This window comes from Pyrus communis, chromosome 4, assembly GCF_041283825.1.
Source record: "Pyrus communis isolate YQ-2024b chromosome 4, ASM4128382v1, whole genome shotgun sequence".
Taxonomy (NCBI): Eukaryota; Viridiplantae; Streptophyta; class Magnoliopsida; order Rosales; family Rosaceae; genus Pyrus; species Pyrus communis.
Window position 1 is genome coordinate 7871482 of NC_142568.1, and position 7272 is coordinate 7878753.

At 38.1% G+C, this 7272-nt stretch overlaps 1 long non-coding RNA gene across 1 annotated transcript; it reads right to left on the reverse strand.

The window, feature by feature from the left end:
* Positions 1–1328: 1328 nt before the first annotated feature.
* Positions 1329–3421, reverse strand: LOC148697386 (uncharacterized). The gene is made up of 5 exons (XR_015961215.1): positions 3126–3421; positions 2888–3031; positions 2623–2785; positions 2448–2521; positions 1329–1513 (listed from the first exon to the last, which is right to left on the reverse strand). It is a non-coding gene; the product is annotated as an uncharacterized LOC148697386 (long non-coding RNA).
* Positions 3422–7272: the final 3851 nt, after the last annotated feature.

The following is a 7272-nucleotide window of genomic DNA, read 5'->3' on the forward strand; positions in this document are numbered from 1 at the left end:
AAAGGGTAGAGTTTTGGTATGGGGCAGGATGGTTAGTTGGTTTCGTAGCCTTTCCAACTCGGGTTAATAAGTCCTTAGGGGTGTTCTACACCTAGTGCCCTAAAGCCCTAGTGGTTTGGGAGTCATTGACCTAAAACTCGCTACATGGGTTGGATCGAAAGCTTAAGGGAACCGACATTGCACGACCACTACTGTTACTGAAAAAAAAAAAAAAAGTGAAGCTAGTGTGTGAAGTATGAATAAAGGGATGAAAAGTAAGGGTTTTAGTCGAGAGTCTCCTTAGCTATGATGGTTCACTTTACACCAAAGGAAGTTTGTGAATTCTTTTCTAATTGATTCTAAATAGCTTAGACTCAGTGGTGGGATTAGTTGGATCTTTTGAAAAGATGTTCTAGTTTTTAAAATTTGCTATGGATTGCAACTTGAAGGTGGAAGTTTTGCCTTGGTTAAGTTTTAGCTAGGTGTCTAATTTCTTAAGTTTTTATTTTTGTTTGAGTCTTGTTTTGCTTGAGGACAAGCAAAAAGCTAAGTTTGGGGGTATTTTGATGAGTAGATTTTATATTATATATTTAACCCTATTCTTAGTATATTTTGGAAGAATTTTGATACTTTAAAGTGTATTTTTGATATAGAACTTTCGACTTCCTCTAGAGAAAAATCGGACCAAATGGACGAATTTTGGAGTAATTCCAGTTGGAGGATGTTCGTGAGTCACTTGGCTTGGTCGTATCAAAATATCAGATTTTTCCGCCTAGCGGCGATTTTCTGGCAATGAAATAAAGGAGCAATGCGTGGTGCTGGAATAGTGACGTTTTGGGCTTGAATTGCGTTTTTGGAGCCCAAGGCGACCTCGGATGGGTTCATGTCCTTTTGGAATGTGTTCGGAACGTCTTAATCTTCAAAAAAAGCTATTATGGGCCGGATTTGGAGGATATCTGAGGCTAAAACATGGTTGGATAGTACTTGGCAGATTCTCCTAGTTTAATTAGAACTTTATTTTCTATTTTATTTTATTATTATTTAGTTTCTAAGTGGGAATGAAACACTTTGTTGTTATGGTTTGTGCGCTGGCTTTAGGGGGATATTAAAAGGGTTTGGCCGGTTCTAGTTAAAAGGGGGGCTGATTATTATTCAACTTCACACTTTGCTAGGTTTCTTGGAGATTTTCTATTTTAAGGTGTTTTCATTCCTTTTCTTCTTAATAATATTTTCTTTGATTTTTATTATGAGTATGCGTAACTAATTCCTTTGCTAGGGTTAGGCCATAAGCCTTGGCATGAATATGTGATTTTATTAATTTGCTTATGAATGGATGCATGATTTGACACACCCCGTCCCGAAGGAGGGTATGCTGGCCGTCACGTGAGAGTGACGTAACCATTTGCACAGTTCGGAAGCTTTAAAATATACAACTTCTAAAATGAAACACCCGAAGGTGAGTCCTTATTTGGTCCATTCTGTCAGAACACCGTTGAATTTCCTCGTAGTCACCACACCTTTGCAATTCTTGAACCTGGAGGGGCGCAAAACAAAGTTGAGTGGGTCAGTAAAACAATTCTTTTCCAATTCCAAACACTTCTCAAAACTTTGTAACCCCTCTCCGTAAAACTTGTATACTTTCTCAGAAAATAAACATATATACGTATGTATAGATATGCCAGTCATGCTCAAGGGTATATCATTCATGCTCAAGAATATGCCATGTCGGAAACTCATAATGGAATGTAAGTGCTCAAGCATAATTCACATCAATAACATATAATCTGACAGCCGGGAGTCACCTAACGTGACCTGTACGGCTGCATATAGAGCTCAAATCTCAAACTCAATAACTGAATCTGCACACGAGTCGGAACCACCTAACGTGGTCTGTACGACAGGCTGGGTGTAATATATATATGCTCTAGTGCTACGATCACGTGAAGCTGTGCGATAAATCGCGGGTCACCTACAAGTCGGAACCACCTAATGTGGTCTGTACGACAGGCTTGCACCTAACTTGGATCCAAGGCGAGCATGCGGTGCTGGTGAACATACACGTGAAGGCTGTGCCCTGGCCTCGGGCGGGAGCACTAACACCGAGGGTGCAGATTATGAGCTCTCTAAACATCTCAACTACTACTGAATACAAACATGAATACCACTTACCTAGCACTTACCTGTGCGTCCACAGCACCAAATACACATATATAATTGTATGCCACTACTAATGCATGTGATGATAGTATTTCAATCGTATTCCAAACGTATTTCATACGTATATCAAATGTATATTAAATGTAGCTTACCTGGGCCTCCTCAGCACCATGCAACAATATGCATAATTATGGTAATGCACATATTAAAATATGATGCATATATGACAGGATATTTAATTCGTATTTCTTTTAAAATACGTCAAGCATACGTATATATATATATATACTGAAAAATAACTGCCCACTTACTGATCACATCGACGTCTCATAGGTCCCTGAACCTCCCCTAGCTTGGTTACATTCTTCCTCTGTATAATTTTCACCTATACAAAAAGTAACCAAATTGACGTTATTTAACGCACATACACCAAACATTCGTCCATAACTTTCTCATACGTTGCTCAATTTGGGTGTATGAATATACCACGGTGATCTACACAACGTCACGAACGCGTGACAATTTTCAGAACTCAATTTGGAGCTCTCACGCGCCCCCACGCGCCCTGTTCACGCGCTGCCCACGCGCGCGTCTTCTTCCTCGCGTCGTCGGACTGGTTTCGCCGGCGGTGGGTGTTTTGCCGGAATTTCTGGGTAAACTTCAAATTGTCATAACTTCTTCATTTCTTAACCATTTTCGACGTACTATATATATCAAAATGAAGGTATTGACGAGACGAACACATCCATACCTGCCTTGACCCCTAACTCGCCGTGGATTCGCCGGAAAACCCCTCGAAAGCTCCGGCCAACTTTGACCACGATGATCCCGACGTCCAATTCCTTCAAACGAAGCACTCCGAGCTTCCTTAGGACCTCACCAAGCTTCCTACAAGCTTCAAAATCCCAAAAACATCAAGTTTTGCGTGTGCATGAACAGTGCACATGCACAGTGAAATTGAAATCCATATTTTTCGAAGTGAAACTCACCTGAAATTGGTACCATCGTGTTCGTGTGGTCCTCAGGAGTACGATGGTGGTCTTAGATCCTTCGTTGGTATAGTTTTAGGGTGCTTTGTGGGTGGTCCGTGTGAGTTCGAAGGAGAGAGAGAGAACGGAGAGTGAATGAGAGATTTGTGAGGGAGGAGAGAGAGAGACAAGGTACGGGAATGAGGGAGAGATTTGAGGGAGGTGGGATCCTACCCAATCCCCAAATCATCAAGTTACAACATATTTTACGCCCCTTAGTCCCGTTTAAGGGCATTTTCATAACTTCACGTCCTCGGAATTAAAATTCCGGGACGGGTTGTGACATGATTGCTTTGAATTATTAATCACTACGATTAAAACTATCTATATATTTTAATGATTGATCACCATTAGGATATTTAGACAAGTAATTTGATGTAATTTCTGTTGGAACATCACCCTGAAATTGAGGAGGGCTTCTTGTGATTAGTAATTGTAAGTTCACTTAAGGTTAACATCACGCTCTTAAGGGTTGCATGGTTTTTCAGAGGGTTTTCACAAAGCTTAATGAGTCTTGCGTGTTTATATTTGATTTGAACATCACAGACAGGTTGCATGTTAGATATATGTTCTCGCTTGAACATCACACGGAAAATATGCATTAGGAAAACCTAACCTTCAAAGCATGTATGTGAAATTTCGTAAGTAATTGATAGAATTGCATAGGATTGTGACGGCGACGGTTAAACCCTAGATTTCTCTAAATTGTTAATTTTAAAAACGTTTTTCTTCCTTGCTGCCATTATTTCCAAATTGTTATATTTCTTTCATTGTTAATTTAATCTTTTCAAATTCATAAATCTCAAATCTTTGATAAAAATCTGTTTTAATAGTTAATTAAGAGTTGATTTAATTACAAATTAGTCAAACAATCCTTGGGGACAACGACCTTGCATGAGCATTTATACTACAATTACCTTGTATTCTTGAAAGTATTTTTAGTGATTTTAACCCTATTTGTGCAGGTACTAAAAATCTTATCAAATAATATTTGGAAAAATGGAATCCGAGCTAATGAGTCTGCTTGATTGTGGCCACGAGCAGGATGCAGTTTCCCATAGCCTCTCCAGGGAGGAAGTGGTGGATAACCGTGGGCAGCAACCACTTAGTATTACAGTCTAGTGGTATTCCTCTTTATTTGTAAATAATAGGTCTTAGGTTCAATTCTCACCAAAGGCGAATTTAAAATACATTATTGCTAACTCATTATGAGGTTTAACCCACTCACCCACCCCCTTAATATAAATAATATTATTAGTTAAAAAAAAAAATTGTTGTTGCTTATATGAACTTGCCGAATTTTCTTTGCACACTAATGGTTAATATCTTTTGGGTCACTACTACATTTTACTATTTCTGCGATGAATCAAAATTGGTCGCGCAAAGTGTATTTCCGTTGCAAAAACTTCAGCACGACAAAAACTTCGTTGCGGAAAGAGCGTAAAGAAAGACTTTGCGTGACAAAAAATATCATTTGTTGCACCAACATGGGGCGACGGTTTACCCTGCATTGCAAAAAATTTTTAGGAACGAATGTTTTCCTCGCACAAAATACCAGGACACAAACATGGGACAACTAGTATTCGTCTCTCTAAACTTTGCGCAAAAATAAAAAATATTTTTTTTAAAATTTAATTTTACTTTCTGTTTTTTTTTAATTTTGTAATAAAAATAAATCGCAATTATTTTTATTTTTATTTTTTGTAATAAAATTAAATTGCAATTGAAAAATGTAATGAAGAGAAAAATAATTTATTTAAATTAATATAAATGTATGTACATGAATGTTCAACAAGTAAGGAAGTAAAAAACTAAGAAAATAATGAGGCGTAATCTACGAGGTCGTCATTCGGAGGTGGCTGGAAGGTCTCGAGGTTGTGGACAGGCTCAAATGTCGAAGGGGCAGAGTTGTGGGCATGCTTGGGTTGGAGGGGCTTGGATGTCGACGGGGGACGAAAAACTTTATTATTACCTGTCGCCGTGCCTCCATCCTTATATGAGAAGGGCCTCGAATCAGAATGGTGCAGAAGAGTCTTCTTCTCATGATTGCCCTTGTTGGCTTTCGCCTTCTTCTGTTATACAAAAAAGAAACGTATTAGTTCAAATTTAAATGAAATATAAAAAAATAAATAAACATTGGTAAGAAATGTATAATAATTTTAAACTGAATATAAAAAAGTACCGCATAGTCGGGCTTCTGAAAATGACTGCAGAGCCACGCCCAATTATCTTTTCGGTCCTTAAACTCCTTCAGGCAACCCTCCTCAAGAGCAACCTGCTAATCATCAAATGTCTGAACATATTGGTGCATGTCGCTTTTCCACTACTTGACCGTTCAACGAAGAGCCTGTTGACATACGCCAACATATCGTCATTGATGTCGTCAAAATTATAGTTTGTCTGCAATGTAACAAACTAATTACATACATGAAGTAATATAAATATATAAAATTTGAAGGAAAAACAATTAAAAGGTAGGATACTTACTGACAATTATGCGCGCACCTTCGTCCACACCTCGTCCGGCATCACCTTCCAAGACTTCCATTGCATAGGGCAATAGGTCCGAATGATGTGACCAATGTCGTGGGCCAATGCGCTATGCTGCTCCGCAATTGGTGCAGCCCGATACCGGTTGTTGTATTCGATCGTGATACGTCTGTTGGTCATTCGGGTGACCTTCGTCGTCTTCAACTGGCGACAAGGTCCCCAGGTATTTTTCTTTGCTGAAAAAAAAAAAAAAACATTCAAACAAACACAACAAATAAAACCAAAATTCTGGCAGAACCTCCCCTAAAATTATAACAATTCCCAAACCCTGGATATTGGAATGAATAATATATGATATCCAACAACAATCACAACAGTTGAATAAGCCAATTTTGGACCAAACGCACAATTACATTATGTAACAATTTTGATTGAAAGAAATCCCGGTCACTTAACCTTTATACTAGCATAGTAGTAATAGTAATTTCTAATAAGCTGGAGAAACTAACAAAATTTAAATTCATATGCACGATCAAGTCATGGAAACCACTAAGCTAAATTTTTGTGAAGATCATAATAGCTTAGCAAAATTCTAGAAACAAGAATACAAAAATACAAAGGAATTATTATGGAAAATTCAAAACAACTTTAGTAAAACAAAGGAAAAGGGATACTCCAGGAAGCACAAAGGTAATGTAAGATATGTTATATAATTAGCAGCACCTTGCTATGGCGTGGCCATGTTTGGCAAGTCCCTTTTCTAAGTTGGCAGAAAACATATAATTGACTTATAAATGTCTATGAACTATTTTATGGCATATTGATGATTAATAAGAACAAAACTAAGTGTAGCCCTTTTAAATTTACTGTTAGATTGACAACTCAGGGCATGGAGAGACAAACTTGATGAAATAACCATTCCAAACTGATTAAGAACATAATGAACTGAATGGGTTTTCGAAAACTTAACCAAGGAAATAAAAGGAGTTAAACCTGGTTGTGACCTTGAGGCATCAGTAGTGGATGCCGATGTCGTGTCAGGCGTGCGAGGGCGGCGGTGACCACGCCTGGCACTAGCAGGTAGTGCCATTGAAAAGTCTGATGACGCTGGCATATAGGAGACCCGAGGATCAACCGGATCTAACGAATTAGCCGGTCTGGGGTCCATTTTTACTGGAGCAGTGGCAGCTATAGTAGGAGGCAGGGGAATCGAACTGGGTGCAGTCGTCACCGCCTTACGACTTCTAATAAGGTACAACATCTGCACAATTAGGAAAAAAAATTCAATGCTTATATATGGTTAAACAACCAAATTACGATTACAACATTCAAACAACCAAATTAAAACATTGTGCAGATTAGTGCAGATTAAGCAGGCTACTTCCAACTGAAAATAAAAACATTGCCACTGAATTGACATTATTGTCTGAAGAGAAACCACAAATTAACAAAATATGAAGGAAGAGAAAAACAGTTAGATTTGTGCAACTAAAACACAAGAATTGATACACAAATAGATAAAAGAAAAGCATATAGTCCAATTAATTGGAAACAATACTGTCAACAGTTTGGTGTTTGCTCAGACTAGGACTACATTATTGTTCTATTTTAATTTTCC